This window comes from Pimephales promelas, chromosome 18, assembly GCF_988280905.1.
Source record: "Pimephales promelas chromosome 18, fPimPro1.hap1.1, whole genome shotgun sequence".
Taxonomy (NCBI): domain Eukaryota; kingdom Metazoa; phylum Chordata; class Actinopteri; order Cypriniformes; family Leuciscidae; genus Pimephales; species Pimephales promelas.
In genome coordinates, this window is record NC_142786.1 from 25092402 (window position 1) to 25115941 (window position 23540).

At 35.3% G+C, this 23540-nt stretch overlaps 1 long non-coding RNA gene across 1 annotated transcript in view; it reads left to right on the forward strand.

Annotated features, from left to right (window-relative positions):
- Positions 1-11892, forward strand: part of LOC148970991 (uncharacterized) — a 116818-nt gene extending 104926 nt beyond the window's left edge. The window contains exons 3-5 of the long non-coding RNA XR_016147444.1: positions 9897-10001; positions 11038-11474; positions 11572-11892. This is a non-coding gene — a long non-coding RNA (uncharacterized LOC148970991). The remainder of the gene's footprint in view (positions 1-9896; positions 10002-11037; positions 11475-11571) is intronic.
- Positions 11893-23540: the final 11648 nt, after the last annotated feature.

Sequence of the window (23540 nt, forward strand, 5' to 3'; positions counted from 1 at the left end):
TAATTTTACACAAAATGACGTGAGAATAATTGAATCATTTCCCCATTAACTTTTATCATTGTTTGTAAATTGTTCTCTGCTGATTTTATGTTGTTTCGTGACTCCTCGCTGTGTGTGGGGGTGTATTGTTTTGCAGATAGAAGTTTCACCTTGAGAGCTTATGATGTGTGATATGAAGGTGTATTAAAAGAACGAGAGTAATTGAACTGCTGTGATGGTTCAGAATTCAGTGAATTAAGGGGAGCTTTAACTTGGATGGAGATATGTTAGATTATAGACTACATGTAATATCAGAAAACACATTACATTTTTATGGTACATCACCCATACAATCTCTCATTTGCTGTCATATTGCATGGATATATAGTGTTTATCTTTAACAGACTGAGTACCTCACTAACTCATCATTAAAGCTGTTGACTCAAGCTAGTGAAGCCAGCTGTGTTTAAGTGAGACTGAATATGATTCAGTCTCACTTTAAGAAAATGAATATGGTAGCTGCTTGTGCATGATCCATTATTTATTGATTCAATGTGTTCTAAAATGCATGTGTTTTTGAGGCCGTAGATTTTGGTTTATTCTTTTGTTTTGTTGAACTTTTTAAACCAGCGACAAATCGGGTTTCAGCCTTTGGGGATCTGAATATAATTTGGTGTATTTGCAGTGTGAGATGTCACAAGTTCAAATCTTGCTTAACTGACAATTTTAAATAAACTAATTAAAATGGCATCTGTTTGTCTGTAGCTGTATATCAGTAATGATGTTCCTGGCATATTTGGTTGAACTTTTATTTTGTGACTTAACAGGAAAACAGAGCTGGTGGATAAGCGGTTGAGTAGTGGAGCATGCGATACCTAATGTAATGACCTTTAAGTTTTTAGCGACTGGTAAGGTGGCTTAATGCAGTCATTTTTGGCAAATGTGAGAGGACAGATCACATAGCATATTTTTTAAATAAGATCTAAAACAGGGTTGTTATAGTTAACTGAAAATAAAACTAAAATTAAAAATGTTCAAATGTGTTAAAAATGTGTGTATGTGTGTATGTATACACACTGTTTTAACCAAACTTTGGGTCAAATATGGACAAACCCAAATGTTGAGTTAAAAATCAAATTAGAAAAAAAAAATAACCCAATGGCTGGGTTTATCCATATTTGATATTTTTTTTTAATCCCAATTAAGGTGTCATTTTGATCTATCTATCTATCTATCTATCTATCTATCTATCTATCTATCTATCTATCTATCTATCTATCTATCTATCTATCTATCTATCTATCTATCTATCTATCTATCTATCTATCTATCTATCTATCTATCTATCTATCTATCTATCTATCTATCTATCTATCTATCTATTTTTATTGTTTAATTCAATGGACAGGTACATTTTTTTAAACATATTGTTTATAAAATGTATTGGTTGTTATATATATATATATATATATATATATATATATATATATATATATATATAATTAAATTGTTCAATGTGGTAGTCTTGGTATCAGTGCACTTCTTCTTCTTCTCTGCTGCTCTTCCTTAGGGATTATGGACTCCACTGAAGAACAACTCCCGTTCACAAGCCAATGTTTGCTACTAACACCATGCTAATGAGCCATTATGTCAGCAGAGGGCTGGGGAATAGTCCTGACTGCATAAGCATGAGGTGTCGGGTCAATTCCACATGAACACCAACCGTTAAATAATGCCTTTCATCCATCTCTCCATCAAATGCAGCCTTTATCCAGACAGCAAGTGCAATCAAAACACTGGGGCACTGCTTTCCCCCAGTGGCCATTCAGCGGGCATTGTGCCTGTCTAATTAAGGCTCTAATGGAGTGGGCAGCATGCCTGCTGTTAACCATGGACCTATAGCCCCCCTTGAGACCTGCTTAGTGCTGTCCTTTAGCAGAGAGAGGACGTTTTCGTGCCCCGACCGTCAAAAGTAGTCTAACACAGTGCGTTTAAACTCATCATGAGCATTTGCAGCTCTCTAACAATTGTAGATGTCGCATAATTGCTTACATTATTGGAAAACATTTGAAAAATCCAAACAGTGCGCTTCAAAGTGGCCCTCAATGGCCCAGTGTTAAGAAAGATTAGCAGGTTCATCCTTCCAGACAAATTTTTCATCATTTTACCTAAAAATAACTAACAGAGACAGTGCATAAATGTTTGATTTGACAAGTATATTTGGCAATCTTTTAGAATTATTTATAAAATATAATTTGCCATTCAGTTTTACATAAATTATGTTGTTATATCATTTTTAAATAAATCAGTATATTTTTTTTAACAATCTGAACATTGGGATGTAATCATCAATCAATCAATAATCTTTTTTTGTTTTGTTTTATTTAAAGCAGCACTCTGTAGATTTTTCAACCTTTATAATATTTTCCCAAAACCCTCGAGATGGTACATCGACTAACAATACGTTAAGGTTTGCCATAGCCTGACAGTGTCTCTATCGTTTTTACTGGCACTCTGTAACTTCGAGGAGCGGGTAGGAACCCGAGTACAAAAAGAACTACAAAATTCGACTGCTTTACGGCATATGTCACTTCCCCCCACTTCCTCAAATTCCGACGCAAGAGCCCAACAAGCGTTTTTTAATTTATTTATTTATTTATTTTTTACCTCTCTATATTGTCATGACTGAAGCAGCAAGTAAAACCAAATGTGAAGTGCGTCAGAAACAGAGTGCGCGGGCGATCAGTTTACTTTTGGAAATGTGGTGTCGAGCTTCGCAGCTAATCCCGTATTCAATAGCTAATCCCATTTTCCTTGGTTTTCCTCCGCTTTAATCTCCCCAACCGGAAACTGTTGAGCATCCTTGCGTCAAATGCGGAACTTATGCGTGCATAATAGCCCATTGTATTTGTCAGGATTCCACCACCTTCACTCCTCCCACTCACAGTCCCCTGAGTTTTAATCACCATCACCTGTACCTCATCAGTTCATCTCCCTATATACCTCCCTATATTTTCAACTCCTCTTTACACACTCATTGGGTCTCATTCATGAAACATGAGCAGAACGAATTTTTGTGTAATTCGTGTGTAAAGTGGTTCTGGCGTAAATTTTTTGATTCATTAAAATGTTTGTATTTTCCAAATGTTAGTTGGTCTACACCTGCTCCCAGCCACGCGTAAATGGTCCGTTTAACATCCGAACGTTTTGCTCATTAATATGGCTGCATTTTAATTCACCTTAATCGGGTACATATTTAAACAGCATTTTGAAAAAAAATATATATATTTTATATAGTAATTACAGATGTTTTTTGTTTTTACTTTTATTATGAGAGCCAGTAATAGCAGATCTGGTGATCGATGTTGGTCCTTCTTTCCCCCGTTTGAATACGATTTTTCCGAAGTGAACTAATTCGTTTTTTGCTGTCAAGCTTAATGTCAAACCATTTAAATTCTCACTTCTGGGACTGTTCGATTAAAAGATGAAACTCCATTAACTGCATCTGTAATATGCTGCCAAGCTTCCTTTTTTTTAGGACCTGATACGCCACTATGTACGCTTGAAAATAAAATTGCCATTTTGAATGAACTTCTGATAATAAAACTTCAATTTCTGTATCCGAGAAATCTTTCTTTTCCATTCGTATTCATGTTATTATATGCCTATATATAGATGTCAGTCGGATGTAATGGGCGAGATTTATGGTAGTTGAGAATGAACGTGCACACGCATCCCATTTACGACTGGTTGGAAATTCATTAACACACACACACAGACACACACACACACACACACACACATTTCACTATCATATCTGACGTTTACAAAGTATTTGTGAATAAGAGTTTGTCCTGTATAAATGGAATTGCAATATCGCAATGTAAACGGCAACGTGCGGTTAGCGTCTGGACGTACAGACAACCTTAAGACGCAATAACGCAATATTATTGTACTATTAAGTGTTTAGGAAGAAAAGGGGTCTTTCATTCTTTTGCCACCAATGTAAGCTAATTTTACTCTTTTCTGATTACCCTCTGTCTAAAGGTGACCATTTATGCAAAAATCGAGGCAACACATCTTCATATTGTCATTAGTGTTGATTCAAGTGAGAACACTACAGTTCTATTCTTATATGACTGCTGGTGTTAAATGATTAATGTGGCCCAAATTCCTGTCTGAGATGGAGTGTGACATGACGGGATATATTGTGAAAAATCAATGATTTTCTGTTGACTGCGCACAGTTGACTGAAGCCTTGTGGATTACTTTTCCATTGAATCAATTTGTTGGCCTGTCCCAAGTTTGATGTGTCATTACATGTTGCACCGTTTAGATTAGAGGTCAGAGAGAGAGGGAAAACTTTAGATCTTTACAGGACTTGGAAGTAATTCTGTGTAATCCATAAAGTAAAATATTGAGATGAGGCCAGCCTATATAGTCTCCTATGATTAAGTTCCTGAACTTCTCTCTCTCAGCTCTAATTTTGTGATGTATGTGGTGTGAGGGTTGCTCTTCAAACGCTCTGAACCAAGCCTTTGAATCTAGGAGATCAGAACATCTCACAAGCTTTGGTTGCATTGAGAAAACAGAGACTGAAAATTCACTTTGATAAACACATATCTTTAAGCTAGATTATTACCAGAACTCCGCAAACCCAGTGTGTCTCTCTTTGCACACAGGCTGTTTCAACTTCATCACCAGGGAGAAAAAAAAAAGCATCTTGTTGCAAATTTTTATTTAATCTGTTGAATCATATCCTCAAAACACAGACACAGAAAAATTGGAGAAATGGGGGAAGACTGAGCATCCAAAAATCGTTTTCCGGGCTATCAGAAGTCGCGATAATGTAGGTTGTTAAATGTCTTGATTTAGGAAATATTTCCATGAATCGTTATACACCGATCAGAATGAATAAAGCATCAACCTCACGTCTCTCAGAGCTTCTTAGTCCGTTTGATACACCTTAAAGTGGGAAAAATGGAGGACTAAGACGTGCACTTGGGGAACACTTTGTTCTGACTGACAATATATCTTTCTATCTTTCTTAAACTTAAACTAACAGCTACTTTTTGCTGTATGCAACTGAAAAACTTTCAAACCAAAAACATCTAATTTGGCTTGTGTGTCAGAACGCCCAAAACAATAATTATCTTCTGCTTAACTTAGAATTATGGACAGTGAGACAACAGATGTTTGAGTTTGGTTGGTAGGCTCTCTGGGCTGTGTCCAGGGAGACGAGCAATCATGTAATAATTATTATAAGCCTCAACAAAAATAACTGATTTTCTCATTCTTTTTTTAACTGTGATATTTTCTTTGCTTATTAGGAGATGCTTCAAGTCACACATTTTTGAAATGCAGAATATAGTCATCGTACTACAGTTATTCAAACTACTGTAACTGACAACAGTTGAGTCAAAGAGATAATGTACCCCAAAAATATATTCTGTCATTATTTACTTCACCCTAAACTTGTTCCAAACATAAATTAAATTACTTCTTCTGATGAACACTCAAATAAGTTTTTTTGAAGAATTTGGGTAACCAAACATTTTGATGGAAAAAAAAAATACTATGGAAGGCAATGGGGTACATCAACTGTTTGGTTACTGACATTCTTAAAAATATATGTCTTGCCTGTTCAGAAATTTAATTTCATTTTGGTTTGGAACAACTTGATCGGGAGAAAATTATAGAAATTTTACATCTTTAAGGATCAGGAATAGCATAGAAGAGTATAAAGACAGAATAGCTATTCTAATCTCAAATAAGCACTCCAACTAATGCTTGTACATGTATTGCAACGCATTCTCATCCCAAAGCGCCATATACAACGCTTTTGCAAAAGCGTAAATATCCAACGCACATGGCACCCTTTAACGTCTAATGAGACGCTTCGGTTATGGTTAAGTTTAGGTATGGTGTAGGGTAAGGGTTAGACCACTAGGGGGCGCCTTCTGCCCAAATATATCTGCGTCTCATTTGATGTTAAAGGGTGCCATGTGCGTTGGATATTTACGCTTTTGCAAAAGCGTCCTATATGGCGCTTTGGGATGAGAACGGGCTTGTTAATGCCAACAACCAGACATCTAGACCACTAACAAAGCCTTCATAGTGTTTAGTTGAACGGAGAATTAATATTAATTTGTATTTGTTTGTTTGTTTGTTTATTTTAACTCAGAAATGGTGCTTGACACATTCCTCTGAAAGAAAATAAAATCCATTATTTATTATGTAACATTTAATCATCATTAACTGGATTAACATTTACAATCCATTTGTGATTTGTTATCATTTATATGCATTTAGTCAAGCATACTTGACAAACTTAACTGGTGACACTTCGACAGGTATCGAGGTCAGTCTCTACAGCAAGAACAACAGTCCAATCTCAGTTACTGAACAACAGGAGCAACATTGCAGAAGGTTTCAGCATATAATGAGACAAATGCATATGGTACAGTGATTTTTGTCTTATTTACTTTGTGAATAATGAGTAAATGCTCTGTAACTACAAGAGACTTTAAAGACCTTGGGGAAAGTCTCATCTAGCCTAGTCTTGCGTGGCCATGCCTTCAGACTGACTGCAAAAGGTCAGGACTCCAAAGTAGCTTTCATTGGCCAAAGAAGACCGCCCAAGAAGCCATCTGAGGTGTGAAGCAGCCAATCACAATTCATTTTATTCAACAACAGGTTTAGGGGTAGTGAAAATGTAAAACTGATGTCCCTACAAAAACAGACCATGTAAAAGGCTTTTTTTACATATTTCACATACTTTTACAAATCCAGAGTTTAGCTGATCCCTATAAGCTGGTCCCCCCCCCCCCCCCATTTCTATGTTTCCATAGTTACTTATTGGTTAATAAGTCCCATCTGTTTCTTGTCTGCTTGGTCATTATCTTACGTATGTAAATCCTCACCTCTTGGCACAGTGTTGTCTTTGGTTTACAAAGATGTCACATTCCTCTTACTGTGGATTATCTTCTATGTTTTTGTGCTAAAAAAAAATATTAATTTAAAATAGATCCTCCTATCTTCGTCTTGTAAGACCCGCCATGACAATGACATTTATATGTCAATGTAAACCTGAAAAATGTGAGAATCAGAAGCATCCTGTCCATTCAAGCTGCATACTTTCTGTATAAACAGTATCTGATGATTAAATAAGATAATTATTATAGGTTAAACAAGGTTTGTTTTGAAACTAAGTGGTAGAGGCAGTCTCATGTCTGTTGAGCACTTTCCACAGATCATTTGCTTTTAGATTACAATAACTATTTCCTAGTGGGCAAAATGTCAACGCTGCTGTTTCACAAACAATGAAAATGCCTGGTGTTCACTGGCTATCAAGTTTAGTTTCTTTCTTTTTTTTTTTTTAAGTTTTTGCTCGGGTCATCTTTTAAGTTGAATAAAAACAGTTAAAAGTATGTAAAAAAAATCACTTGTTTTATCATATCTCATACTTGCTTTGAAGGATTTGTCAACATAATACTTTTCTTGGCATGGCTTTGACATTGCATTGAAGGGCTTTAAGTACCACAATAATATTCTTTTAGTGGAATAAAATGGGTCTTCTTCAACCCACTTTTAATCATGGCAAGGTGATTAGATGTCCTCTAGAATTATTTATGCTCTTCTTTGTACTTTTTTTAGTCTCTTTGAATAAAAATGTATTGTAGATTTCAACAACCACCTTTACTGATAAGTCTGAACTCTCATACCAGCTCATTACAAACCCACTTTACCAGCAAACTGACAGCAAGAAATAGAAAGGAATGAAAAGCAGATCGAAATGGAGACAAAGAAAGAATGAAAGAAACAGACATATTCAACTATTCCCACAGAGCAGAGTGGCACAGAAATGATAGAAGCTTTGTAATGACATTCCTCTTCTCTTTTTTTGTTTCTTTGTCTCTTGCCTTTCTGTTTTTTGGCCTGTCTACAGGTTGATGGAAGGCAATTCAAGTACAAAAAAGGGTCCATGTAAGTAATAAAATAATTAGTAATGAAGTATAGTTCAATTTAGGAACCTCACACCAGGGGTATAGTGTGGATATATGTAAAGTTCATTTGAATATGCTAACTTTTGTGATAAATTTTTTTTTAATTCAAAGTTCACCAAAGTGCATATATATATATATATATGTACAATATATATATATATATATATATATATATATATATATATATATATATATATATATATTGTTATTGATATTTTAAATAAATCCTTTTTATTCAGCGTTTAATTGATTGAAAGCGTCAGTACAGACATTTGTAACATTAGAAAGGATTTATTTTTTCAACTTTACAACTTTTGTATTAATCCTGAAAAATAGCACAACTTTTTTTCAAAACTGACAATAGTAGCCTAAGGAATGTTTCTTTATCATCAAATCATCAAAATCAAATCAAATCAACATATTACAAAGAAGGATCGTGTGATGCTGAAAATTTTACGCATAATTTAAGTGATATTAAATAAACTTTTAAATAGAATTGGTATCAAAGAGGGTTTGTTACGCCGAGTGCACAGAGAGAAAAGTGACGGTAGGATCCAAGTGCATAGGAAATTTGCAAGGCTCTTTTTGAGGGGACAGCCATTTGTAGTGGTGTCCGAAACCATAGTGGATGTTATCGAGAGACTAACATGCAGACAAAAGATAGAAAGGAAGCAGGAACTAAACATAGGAAGTAGGAACAATAGGAACAAAACGCAATACAGGTAAACACGAGACAGTAATCATGACATGATCATGATATAAAGAATCAAACCTGCTTGCTTTTGTGTTCGGCTTTCCGCGACTGGGCAACAGAAAATAAATAACAACAAACCGGGAAGGGGTCCAGTACTAAAAAATGTGAGACACCCGGGAAAATGGGAATGTTGACAGGTAGTAATAGTAAAATAGTAATAGAAAAAAAACGTGCTAATTGTTTTCGACAAGAGTTCCACATGTGATACTAGCTATTTCATATGCAAAGCTGTCAGCCAATCACAGCAGTGGGCGTTTACACTGAAGTCTCTCAGCAGACAAGCCCCTTCAAACACAGTGTTCAAGTCAGAGGGTAAAATCAGGCTAGGAAAAAGCCTTTTTTTTTTTTGGAACCATTCTAACATTATAAGTGCACCCCAGGAAACATTATGAAACAATAAAGCATTTATCCATTTAAGAGTCATGGAAAAAAAAACTAACGTCCCATGTTCAGTATGCATGAATATTCACAAGTGCTGACATTTAAATGATGTTTCTGTCTCACTTGAGCATAGATGTCCACAATGCCTGACTGACATGAATGTATCAGACTCTGAAGTTTACTTAACCAGACTGATCCTCTCACAGAGAGGTTGTTTTTAGATCCAGTTCAGAATAACAATATGGATGAGGCTCTCCTGGGACTCTCTGCCTTGACAACTGCCAAAGCTTCATCCTGTCTCTTCAGTTCTCTTTTTCTCTCTCTCTTTGTCATAGTCCTTTTCCTTTCCTTGACTGCATAGACTGACTTGTGTAAATAGCTGGGAAGAGGGCTTAAAAGCCTTGCAGTCTTCGAATAAATTTGAACTCATTTTGCTCTTCGTGTGAAGTTAAATTCAGCCTGTTGATACGGTCTGCTCTTCTTTAGAGACAAATGAACTTAAGCTGCCCAGAGATTTGCGATTCAGAGATTTGATTTTTCAGGGTAAAATCATTGAGTAAAAGAGCTTGTCCTTGACATCTGCATGAGAAAACGTGAATCAAGATCACCTAGAAAATCCATGACCTGCAAAAATCGGAGGAACCCAGTCCCAAATTTGTTGCATAAGGAAATTTGCATTGAGTTATTAATCCAGTGTTAAGTTTATATTATTTCTCAAGTTTCATGCAAATTTCCTAATATTTTTCATGCAATTTTTGTATTTTTCAATTCCCCAGCCAAGTTGAAAGTTGGGCCGTTTTAAACTACGATAAAACCTGTTGGAAAGCATCTTTTGCAGAGATTTTTGAGTAAGCACATCAGTGAACACCTCAGACCACTCGGTGAGTTTCACGTCTTTGTAAACTAAAGTTTTATGCGTTTTATGAGCAGCATCTGTCTAAATAACCATTCTATTTCATCAGAAACGATCATTTTAAAACAGGGCTTTAATTGTAAAATACCGAACTTGTCCTTTAAGTAACAAATTTGACAGCAAACCCTTAAAGAGATAGTTCACCCAAAAATGAAGATTCTGTCATCATTTACTTACCCTTATGTTGTTCCAAAACTGTATGAGTTTCTTTCTTCTGTTGAACTAAAAATAAGATATTTCGAAGAATGGTGATGACCACACAGTTGGCGGTATAGCCATTGACTTCCACACTAGGAAAAAATAAATAAATACTATGGCGATGTCAATACCGACTTTCAACTGTTTGATTAACGACATTCTTCAATTTATTTATTTATTTATTTATTTATTTTTTTCAGCAAAACTTGGAACAACATAGGGGTGAGTAAATGATGGCATAATTTTTATTTTGGGGTGAACTATCCCTTAAAGTAACCTATTACATTTTAATGTTTCATCTGTTGATGACTATTTGATATGAATGGCTTACCTGCAGAATATGCTACCTGGGATGATGATGATTATGATGATGATTAGCCCTGCTATAATATAATATAATAATAATAATAATAATAATAATAAACATGCTGTTATTTATGATGATGCTGATATAATATATATATATATATATATATATATATATATATATATATATATATATATATATATATATATATTGTATTATACTCAATATTAAAACATTATTAAGGATCATGTTAGGGCGTCATCTAACTGACACTTTTTGACCATGCGTCTAAATCCGACGCACATGGCAACCTTTAGTGTCAGTTAGATGATGCTCATCCTGGGGCGTCATCTAACTGACGCTTTTGACCATGCGTCTAAATCCGACGCACATAGCAACCTTTATCGTCAGTAAGATGATTCATGCGCGGTGAATTATATTTCTGACATGCAGTTGTGTTATGTGCAGTTAACATGTGTTATACTCATCCAACTTTCAGGCATAATCATGCTCCAGGCAAAATTATGCAAGTCCAATTCACACCGCTCACATTTTCTGATTGCCACAGACCCCTAGAGTTTTCTCAGCTCATCCAATTTGCAAGAAAGCATTTAGCCAGGCTTACATCAGATACACATGCATCTCTCAAGATGTTTCTGGTGTAATGTTTCTGGCCCAGAACACAAAGCAAATGAATAAAAATAAGGAGAAAGACAGGTAGCCAGAAAACAAGAGAGAGGGACAGACCAAAAATAAGTGATTAGCATCTATTCCTGTTTTGATGGATGAGTGGGTAACCAAAGCTCCCAAGAAGTTCAGATCTCCTAAGGAGTGTTTGAATAACTCTCAAAATATTACAATCTCGAAACAACACAAAAGTGGAGCTAACAGAAAAAGACGAAGAGAGAAAAGACCCATTGCTGTCAGGATGGATGAGTAAGTAAATGCATTGCACCATTGCTTTCCTGCTGCTTTCCTAATGCCCTAAGCAAAGAGCTAATGTGCTCTAAAGAGATGCTTCTGTCTTCAACAGGGGTGCAGATGTTGGGGAGATTCTGAGGTAGAAGAACGAGAAAAGAGTTGTAGGAAATAATAAATTGTTGGAAATGAATGAGTACAATCAGTGGAGTGGAGGGCAGCCATTAGTTATCCCAGTCCACACTGCTGTCCGCTGTTCTCTTGTAATGCCTATGTGAAGGTTAACACCTCTCAGTCTATAGAATTCCACTGTTAAACTGTGCACTATGGTAAATTGCAATGCACACTTGTGTGCCTTATGAAAGCCTGTTGCAATTAAAGTGTCACAATTAAGAGAAATAAAGTGACAATTGAGAGATATGAAGATTGAGTTACGTCATGCATTGTAAAAAAAAAATAATTTCAAGATTTGTTATCACAACATATTTTTTTTTGTCAAATCAACTTTATAATCATTTATTTAGTTGAGATAACTTATTATTTTGAGTTTCTGATGATTAAATGAATCTCCTTCATTGTATTAACTCACTTTTTCCAGTTCAGTCAACTTAAAATTTTAAGGCAACCCAGGTAACTTACTTTTTTAAGTTAAACCAACAATATATTTTTTTACAGTGTAGTAATCACAACATTTTTTATTTTGTCAAATCAACTTAAATAATTTATTTAGTTCAGATAACATATAATTGTGAGTTTCTGATGATTAAATCATTCTCCTTCATTGTATTAACTCACTTTTTTCCAGTTCAATGAACTTAAAATTTTTAAGGCAACCAGGTTACATACTTTTTTTAAGTTAAACCATCAATACTTTTTTTACAGTGTGAAATATTGAGTAAAGTCATAATTGGGAGAAATGAAGTTGCAATTATAAGAAATAAAAGATTTGTCACAGTATGAGAAAATGCAATCATAACTGAGAGAAATAGAGCCATTACAATAAATAAAGTTGTATTGTAAGGTACAAAAATGGAATTGGGCTTCCAAAGTTACCCTCTTTTATATCTATTTTTAAGAATAAAGAATAATCATTTAAATTTGGATCGATTTTCCTGGAAAAACAGAGAAGCTGTGGCTGGATTTAGGTTACAAATAAGTTTTCTTATTCTATCTGCTTTCAGATGTTTCTGTTCATTTATCTTATCATTAGATAGCCACACAAGACTGAGACTGAAACTTTGTTTGAATACAGAAATGCATTTTGAGCGACTGTATGTCCTCAGGTTACATGGGCACCTAATTCTTCTCCAATATTCCACCTATTCTTTCAAACTACTCTAAATTCTCTTAGCAGTGGCATTGACATTCAAAAGGTCAGTGTAAGCCCACTGGAAGAAATTCTCGAATCGATGCGTAGGAACAAATAGCTTATTGATCGATTTGAAAAGTGTCCGATTCAGTACTTATTAATGAAGCAACAGAGGTCCGCGTCAAACTCTGTAGCTCTTCTAAATATCACCCTGCAGCAATGGCACTGGAGCAAAACCTGGCTTTGTTCCACTGTGATTGTGCAGCTTTTCTAATAAGCACAACACAATGGGATGATTGAGTGTAAGAGAGCAGCAGAAGGACTACGAGGGACTTCATCGAGCCCAGTTTACAGCACCTCTGCTTTGGCAATGACATTTTAGAGTGATGTTGCAGTAATGGTTTGTTCCACCTGAAATAACATGTTTTATTGATTATGGTGTCCAACTTATCCCTTGAACTCCAAGCATGCACACACTTGAGTAATATTACACCACAGGTTTGGAACAGTGACCAATGCCTCATGAGCTGTTGGTTTTAGTTTAAGTGCTGATGTCATCAAATAGAAACACGTAAAGACACCCACCTGGGATTATGATAAATACAGTACCATTCTAAATGACATTCTGTTAAATATAAGTAGCTTTGTAAGTGAACACACTACTGTGTTTTCGTTTAAAAACGTAGACGTTTTGCTACATTTGCACCTCCCGTCCAGACTAAAACGGAAAAAAACGAAGACCTAAAACGGAGACGTTTAGAAACGCTGCAGCTCCATTTTGCTTTTTGAATCTCCGAAGGACGTTTTAGTGTAGATGGAACAAAATGGAGGAGTTTAGAAAGGATGACGCAGAGGCGCTCGGCTCTATGATTGGGTGTCATCAGTCATGACGTGTCTTTACCTGATTCGTCAGCCACTGTTTACACCGGCAAGCGCATGCCCAGTGTTGGTGAATGGTCACGTGATCCACGTTTTCAGTAATTTTAATGTGGACGGAGATCAATTTTAATACACAGATAGAACGCTGGTGTGGACTAGAGCACGACCGATACAGGATTTTGAAGTCTGATACCGATACAAATATTTATTGGTTTTAAAATCCGATATTCCGATATATCGGCAGATATTTTTTCTTAATTATTATTTCAGAAACGTGCAACAAATTGTAAAACATACATTTACAATATAACAGGCCAAGGAGAGATGATACGTCTCATTGCTATAACTGCCACGCGCTATTAAAGAAATACTTGTCACACATTGTCAAAAGTTAAAAGGACTACACTGTAACAACATAATGTAACTATTATTAGCTAATTCTGCTTTATTCTCGGCTTATTTAACAGCAGCAAAACTGGACACGATAGTCACAAATTTTGTTAAAACATTCATTATCAAAATATGATACAAAATATTCATTTATCGGCCATTATAACTATAACGATAATTTGGAAAATGCCTAATATCGGCCAATAATATCGGCCTGCCGATATATCGGTCTGTCTCTAGTGTGGACGGAGATTTTATTCGTTTTAATTCTCCATTTTTAAACGAAAACGCGGTACTGTGGACGGGGCCTTAGTTTGCAAGAACATGTCAACTCATTCTACTAACCCTAATCCTAACCCAACAGCCTACTAATACTCTTATTAGTAGGCTGTTAGTTGAAATGTAGTTGCAAAGTCACGCATAGTTAGTAGAATATCTAAAGTGACTATCGAAATAAAGTGTGTACTATATTTGTAAATGTATTTTATTCCTGTGATGCAAAGCTGAATTTTCAAGTAACAAGAAACTCAAGAAACATTCATTATTCCTATCCATTTTAAAAGCAGTTGTGCTGCTTAATATTTTTGAGGAGACCATTTAAAAATTTCAGGATGCAGGATTTCTTGATGCATTTATTTTAAATATATGAAAAGTTTAAAAGTATATTTTACAGCACATGTGATGGGCTAAGTGTACCATGTGTTTTTTTTTTCCTAATTGTCTTGATGGCAGTTTTACTGAAATCACTAAATATCTCGCTTTCCCCTTAAAGATACTTGGAATTGCAATTGAAAGCACTCTGGCAGTAAAATGAGAAGAGCCTGCATCATCTCTTTGATCAGGCACTCACTGAAGCTGTTGCCCTCGGGATTACATTCTGTTTTATGCTTTTATAGTTTATTTGATCCATTAGTACTTGTGTACTCCAATCATAACTGCTGTAGATTCTTTATTTCCATCTCTTGACAGTTATACTTTTGGTTGGTGTGTGTGTGTGTGCGCGTGTGGGTGTGTTTTCATACTAAGCTCTTTCTGACAAGGCAGTTATTGATGGTCACAGAGAGAAGTTGTCCATCTGTAAGCAAGAACTATTACAGCAATAGTCTTAAATAACCCTATACAGTCACTTTTAAATGTCCCCAGAGTGTTTTTAAACTGTTCCCATCTGGCACGCCACTCTGTGAAGATAAAAGCTGAGTGCAGCTCCAACTAAACTAAATGACTGATTTTTTTATAGTGTTACGATACTTTCTAATATCTAAGGAAGTCCATTTCTGCTTCAGAGTAATAAATAGATGTCATTTTTACCATTTATTGAAAATGTGACTTTCACAATATATTTCACAATTGTGACATTGTTTCTTGGAAATTTATTTCTAAAAAATATGCCTTTTGCGACTTTATTTTTGACAGTTGTGACTTGTTATCCTATAGAGTTGCATAGAGTTTATCAAGTTGTTCATTGTGATCTGTGGAATGTTGGTCCACTCCTCTTCAATGGCCGTTAGAAGTTGCTGGATATTGGCAGGAACTGGAACACGCTGTCGTATTCGCCGATCCAGAGAATCTCAAAATTGGTGACATGTCATATAGCATGCTGGCCATGCAATTCAGCCTTTAGGAATTGTCTACAGATCCTTGCAACATGGGGCAGTGCATTATCATGCTGCAACATGAGGTGATGGTTGTGGCACAACAATGAGCCTCAGGACCTTGTCACTGTATCTATATGCATTCAAAATGCCATCAATAAAATGGACTTGTGTTCGTTATCCATAACATACGCATGCCCATACCATAACCCCACCGCCACCATGGCCCACTCGATCCACGTTGACATCAGCAAACCGTTCACCCACACTACGCCATACACGCTGTCTGCCATCTGCCCTGTACAGTGAAAACCGGGATTCATCTGTGAAGAGAACACCAATCCAAAGTGCCAGAAAGCCATCGAATGTGAGCATTTGCCCACTCAAGTCATTTATGACGACGAACTGCAGTCAGATAAATAAGCACTGTATATGTGCTAAAATTAAATTATTATATTATTATAAGACACACAGCTTTATTCAGTTATTCAACTACTATTTGATAAATTTTTGGATGTATCCCCAGTTCCTCTCACTTAGACACAAAACAACCTCAGGCAGTGAAAGCACTGGCCTTCATTCAGATAAAACTATTCTCCACATTTTCCTTTGGGTCAACTAACAAGGTCAATATAGTAATGTGACATTTCATTGTTTGTACTAGCAAGGTTTTTTTTTTTTTTGTGTGTGTTGTCTTGAAGCAATACACTACATGTTTTACATCTATCACTGTATGACTAATCAGCTCACATTGAATTTTGTGGGAAGGAATGTGTTAATCATGACCTGGGTATTGGTTAAGCCTAGTGTTTTCTGCAATATTCCAATTTCGAACATAAGTTATACTTGCAACTTTGGATGAAAACATAGCTACTCTCAGTTGGTGCAATTCTTTTTAGTGAAAATCCCCCGGAGAGAAAGAGAAAGACAGGACATTAATGTTCCTGCAGGAAAACACTTCTCAGGAGGTGCTACAAGGTGATTGAGGACTTGTTACTCACTGAAACCCCAATGAACAATGGTTTCCTACTCTCTTGTTCTTCCTTTCATAAATTCACCATGTTAGTTTGTGTCTTTTGGTATGAGAAATTACAACAGTAGAGAGGTCTATGTTTTACAGGATAAAAATAATAGGAGCTGGATTTATATGGTTTTAGGGGTGGAATCAAAGAAGATTTATTTGCAAAGCTAGTCTGCTGAAAAAAAAGCTTTACATTGTTACATGAATTAAGATAAACAGATTGAACTGAAACTAAAGACCTGGCAATGTGTGATCTTCTGATGGCCACATGAGCGGCTGCCCTTTAATTAACCACGGACACTTTTGGCCTTGTAGACCTTTAGAAATAACATACACTTGCAACACTTTTCACAGATCATTTTTTTAATTTGTGTAATCATTTAATCATTTCCACCACATGCATTGTGTTTAACAGGATTTTTTTAATGATATTGTTTAAATAAATTGGATGAATCAGTTGATATTTAATAACTAGTATTTTTTTTTATACCAACCCCTCTTTGTTTTTGGATAATTTAATAAAATTACAACTTTATTTTTAATAAGTTTATTTACCCTGATACTTGCAGGTTCTTCGCTGACACTGTTGTCTCCTTCTTAACCAAGTAAACTAACTCTTCGTGGCTAAAGAGTAGCATCAATTATTCCATATACAAATTATTCAAATCATATGTTGATGAAACCCTGTTATTGAGCAACATTTGGAGGACCATGTTCACAGCATGGCATTAAACTCAAACCAAATAACCATGGCCTTTTCGAGTCTGGTACTTAGGTAGAAGAGTCTAATCATTGGGAACCAAAATCGATCTGGCTGACACTGAAACTGTCCATGCTTCGAAAGACAAGAAACGTTAGTTGGTGTGAGATATATATATATCAATGTCTGCAAAATACTGAAATCGATTTCCTGTGAAGGAATGTTGGAGAATATCAAGGATAAAAAATATGCCATAAAAAGAGGCATATTTGAAGGAGATTGCCAGTGAATGTTTAGTTTATATTTTGATATATATTTTGGAATTGCACATATTTGTGAATCATTATTTCCCTGGGAGATGTTATAAGCAGTGTAATTACACACACAAATCATGAATTAGGGTTGTGAGATAATTTTGTTTTCTATCATATGGCTTTCTATTTATATTTACATGCATAGACAAAAACAAAGTATTCAATTATATAACAACAGAAGAAATAATCACCAGAAGGGATCTAGCAAATGGTACTAATACCTTCGTGGCACCATAGTTGAAGTAAAAATATACAGGGGAAAAGAAAAAAGAACAAAACACACTTCTGACAGTAAATTCAATTAGATGGTATTACTTTGGAGGATTAAGAAATGTTGTCGAGCAATACATGTCACTTCTGGCTCACATAAAATGAGAGAAAAAGGAAGCATTTGTTATGTCCAAAGTCAGGTCTTAAACTCAACAAAAAGCTCCAAATACTCACAACACAACCACATACAGAAACACAGCAAATAGCCCAGACCACAACGGAAATGTTTCCAGGGGACCTCAATAAGTGACGAACCATGGGACATACAGCTCAAAGAGTATTGATTTTATTATTTATTTATTTTTTAAGTTTTGTTGAAGAAAGAAATTCATGCAGTAGGTTTGGAGCGACATGAGTGTGAGTAATGATGACAGATTTAATTTGGGCTGAACATGTATATATGTGGAGGTTGAAACAAATAGAGAATTAAATAACCATGTACAAGTAGGAACATGTGTGGACTGTAATTATGGCAGATATTATCTAAATCAAATTCAAAAGTGTGTTTTCAAACGTGTTAATCAGGACCTTTAAGATGGATTTGTGAAATGTTTTTTTGTGAGTTCACGAATACAAAAGATATATGCTAGGAAATATCTCAGTAGACCCTCCTTAACACTCAAAGAGCTTGCACAACTTTCTACAGCAACTGAAGATGGGCAAGTCCCAAAACACAGTTCCATTAAAACATTTTTAGTGGCTGATAAGGCTCCTAAAAAATGGCTTGACAACTTCCTTCATCTGGGACTAGGGAAGATTTAAGCCCTGTCACCTCTGTCTTCTCTCAAAAGCATTTTTCAAACATCTGTGTAAAGGGAATTTTATATAGAATTGTTCTTTTCTTTGCAGGATCTGACATCAGTGTAACATACTATTACCTCATAGAAGAACTGACTGAAAGACATTTTTATAGAAAAGAAATGCTGTGATTGTTAAAAACCATCAAAGACAAAAAGTCTTTGGTGACTTTTTTTAACATTTTTTGTTTTTTTATGTTTTTCTTTGTTATGTTTTTCAAGCAACCTGCTCAGAACAGGCCAACTGTTAGCTGTGCAGTTTTCTAGCTTAAGCCTATACTCTATAGTCTACACAAAAATGTTCAACTGTCTAGTTGCTGTGTAAGTGCCCTGCGAGGTGTATTTCACACTGTATTCCGTCGTCTTAAGTGAGATCCCAATCCAAATAGAGCAAACATGTTCAGTTTGACCGGCACTGTTAATGGCACTGGGAATACAGGTACATTGGTGCAACACTTAACAGGAAGTGTAGAGGGAAATTTACCCACCAGTCATCTCACATCATTCCAGGAGGTTGAACACGGAAAGATGGAGTTGAGTTTGTCCTTGCAATGGAAGTCCATGTTGTCAAGTTTTGCTGGTTTGAAACCTGCTGACTTTCATTGTAAGGACAAAAATAGTTTAAAATAGAATAGAACTACTATATAATGTCTTTCATTGACTAACTGCAGATTAAGGTGCCTTTCTCATGCCTGAAGGAAAGGTCTGAAAAGTTCATTTGACAATTGTCAGAAGCCCAGACCCCATTCCTGTAGTAGAGATGTCTTACCATGCCTGTTTCAGTCTCATTAAGTGCTTGAGATGAGAAATGACTTTCATTGGCCGTATAAGTGACTCTAGTCATAACATTATGAGTATGATTAAGAACTCCTGGTCGCACATCACACAGTAATGAAAATCAAGGGAAAATTGCTTGAAACAAATCGTCCAATATATCATGCAGGCTAGGTTAATTAGATGCTATTATGTAAACTAGCCATGTGCAAAAGAAATCATTATACATCTATAAGACGGCCCCCTTTATCTAAATTTCGTGGGCACTGATCTTACTTTGTTAGGTTGTCAGGAGAACCATTACTCGAATCTGATGGAAGTTTCCTTCACAAAAGTTGTGCTAAAGAAAGTAAGCTAATTGGAGATTTGGAAATATGTCTTGTTAGTGAACTAATACATTTACACCCGCAAACATGTTTGAATTCATTTCAGATAGAGTTCCTTCCAGCACATTAGATCATGTCATGACACCAAGTTCCACAAGCCCATTTTGCTGTACTTGTCCATGACTGAACCGAGACATCACACAGAGACATTAGCTTCACTAGTTTCACAGCCCTGAGACAGATTGCATCCCTCCCTTAAACAACTGTTGTATTATGTATGTGCATAGTCTAGAAGCACTAGCTTGTTGGCGGTCTTCTAACTGGAGTAATGTTTCTACATTCATAATCCAAATTTACAATGATCTTTAGCCAAACGTGCACACACTTCCTCACAGGGTTAGAATTACCATAATAGCATTAAGATGCAACTAATGCAAGTGGTAAATATACCAAAATACAGTCTATCTACATTGTGAACATGATTTCCCCAAGAGCAACATGTTCCTGGAACAATATTTCAATCAACCAATCAGATTTGAGGGACAACAAGGGATAGGTGCTTCTATACATCTGTGTTTTTCAACTATAATTTCCTTCTGATTAGTATGGATATTTTATGGGTAGGGTTATATTCCATTTCACTATATTATAGAATGTAGCCTAATTTGTTCTTCGGTGTCACATGATCATTCAGAAATCATTCTAATATGCTGATTTGCTTTTCAAGAATTTTTTTTATTATTATCAATGCTGAAAACATTGTGCTCATATACAGTATATAAAAAAATACAGTATATGTTCACTAAAACTCATCAACAGGCTGTAAGAATGAACAATTCATGACTGTCATAAATAATACTTGTAAAATCCATGATGACTCAATGCACTGACTTCTCTTTACATCATGGTGGATAAACAGGCTTCTTGGGTTTAGTCTCTTGGCCAAGTACAATGAACATTATCTGACGGGCTTGTGAACGGCATAAACCAAGGGTACATAAAACCTTTAGCACTTTCCAACATCAAATCCAACATTAATCCTTGTGTGACTTTGGCCATGTCCAATTTAATTACTTCCAACCCTGGACAATTAATTTGCTATGCTCTTTTGTCTCCTCCATTACTTGAGAATGATTTCTTTTGGGTTTTCTCCATTATTTACATCCAATTATGTCCCTCTCTTATTTCAAATCCATGTTAATACCAAAAAGTCTCTTACTAATTTGCAAACTGAAGCCGAGGAACAAGGACTTGCACACACATTGTATTATTTTTCTGTTCTTCTTCTCGTTTCCCAAGCTAAATGTGTGAGTTAAATAAATAATATTGTTATTTAAAGAAAGTTCCCACAAAAAAAACCTGCAAATGTACAACTCTGTCAGAGCAATCTCATCGTTACCTCTTTTATATCTATGTCTAAGTCATTAATCTGCTAGTCCTTTTTGTCTAAGGGTTCCTACAGAGAAATGGGAGTTACTTTCACTGAGCAAACTCACTAATGAGGCAGTCTCTTGGAAGGGTTCAAAAACCTCTGACTGACCCTGAATCTAACCTTCAGTGCATGGCCATGTGAAACAGAACCTCTCAATCTGTGACGTCTTCTATGTCTGTGTGTATGCTTCATTTGTGAGGTTGAAGGTCCAAGGCACAGCTTCTAAATTACACTTCACACAGATAGAAAGCCCGTGAGAACGGATGATCTTCGCTTGTGAAGGTCAGTACGAGAATATGCCAAGCAGAACCCAAATTTATCAAATTAATGTAAGTGACAAGTGCATTAAGAGAAAAAGCAATGGATTTATCTTCTGACATTAATTGTTCTCTAACTGAGGATTTTTATATAGTGTTCAATGTGCCCTAAATAAAAGTTTTAAACTACAGATTGGTGTCAAAAAGGAAATAGCTGATACTATCTGTTATGCTACATTTTTATAGCCAGTGAGGTCTTACTGTTCATGCTAGTAAGTAATAAGCCTGTTGGGGAGGCCAAAACTGCTAAGACTTGCAGGAACACAGTTGTCCAATCCTGCTCCTGGAGGTCTACTGTCTTGCAGAACTGTTCAAAAAGCTCCTGTACTAATTAAACATGCATGAATCAGCTAATCAAGGTCATGGATTACTAGAAACTTCCAAGCAGGTGTGTTTGAGCAAGCTGGAGCTAAACTCTGGAAGACATTGGCTCTCCAAGAGCAGAATTGAACACCGGTAATAAGAAAGATGGTGAATTCATAAGATATACTTTATTACAAGTTGGGCCAACAGTTAACAGCTCAAACCTAAACCCAATCATGATTGCAAAATGCACCTTTTGTCTGCAATACATTGTTATTTTAATGCCAGTATTATTATGAATTGTAAGGATGTCAAGGGTGTCATGATGTTTGAACTACAATAGTGGACTCGGGAACACTTGAGACCATGCTTAATAAATATATTTATAAAAAATATATTTATAAAGACTCATTAAGTCTTAAGTCACCATTATAAGAACAGTTATAGTTACATTTATATAATTTTTATAATGACTTATAAGGCATGCATTTTCTTTTTCATTGTGCATGCTTATAATCTATTATACACTGATTTATAATACAACAAATGTATAGAAAAAGTACCGATTAGCTATCAATTATGTCTTTAATGGCTAATATTTGCATTAGAGGTCATGGATGGTAATTTTGTTTTGTTAAAAAATCTATATCTCCTCAGCCATAGGCTATGCATGGCATTGCTTATAGCAGTTTGCAATTATACTTGAAAAATATTGCTGCATTATTTTACTATAACATTATAAATATATTTCAGTTTTAAATCAACTGTTTATATTAATGATTTCTTTTTTTTTCAGGAATTATCAATAGTTACACTTACATATAAACAACTTAAAATGTATAATGAGCACATCCTCATTATTTCTTAACATTTTCTCGCATTCTATGTTTTGACTTTACTTAAAGTCATTACTTAAATTATGTTAGTAACTGTATTTTCACACACAATAAATATTTATTAGAGCACAACATTAGCTATTCATAACAATACATTCACTTATTTGACGGAAATGAATCTGAATAACTAAAAAGTAATTATAAGTATAATAATAACATTATAATGCAAGCTGCATCTCTATAAATACATTCATGGAACCATAAGACTGACTAATTAATACTTATAAATCAGTGTATAATGGATTATGAGCATGCACATTGAAAAAGCCAATTCATGACTTACTGTATTTAAGTAATTACAGAAATAATTTAAATGTAACCATAACTGCTCTTACAATGCAGTTGTCAGGCGTTGTGCAGGATGTAGAAGACGAGGACAAAAGAAAGTCAATGTAGATGCTTTATTAGCAAACTTTAACTTACAGAAATGAAGGAAGACATTCCAGGACTTCTATTTACACAACTATACATTGATAACGACCGCCAAAGACTAAACGAACAGAAGGAAACTAAATACACAGTCTTTGACAAAACACACTTTTTTCTCAGACATTTTGTTTTTGATTAAACTGATTAAAATCCAGTTTAGGTCCATGTGGGAACTCAGAACTTGAGCCATTTATTAAGTTTAAAATAATTTAAAAACAAAACCTTTTATCATTTTTAAGAGCGGCCATGGGTCTGGATCTGCTGAAACTCTTGAGGGCCCACTTCACATAGTAGCTGAAACTGTATAGAGAGTTTTGCTATCCACTCTCAGTCTG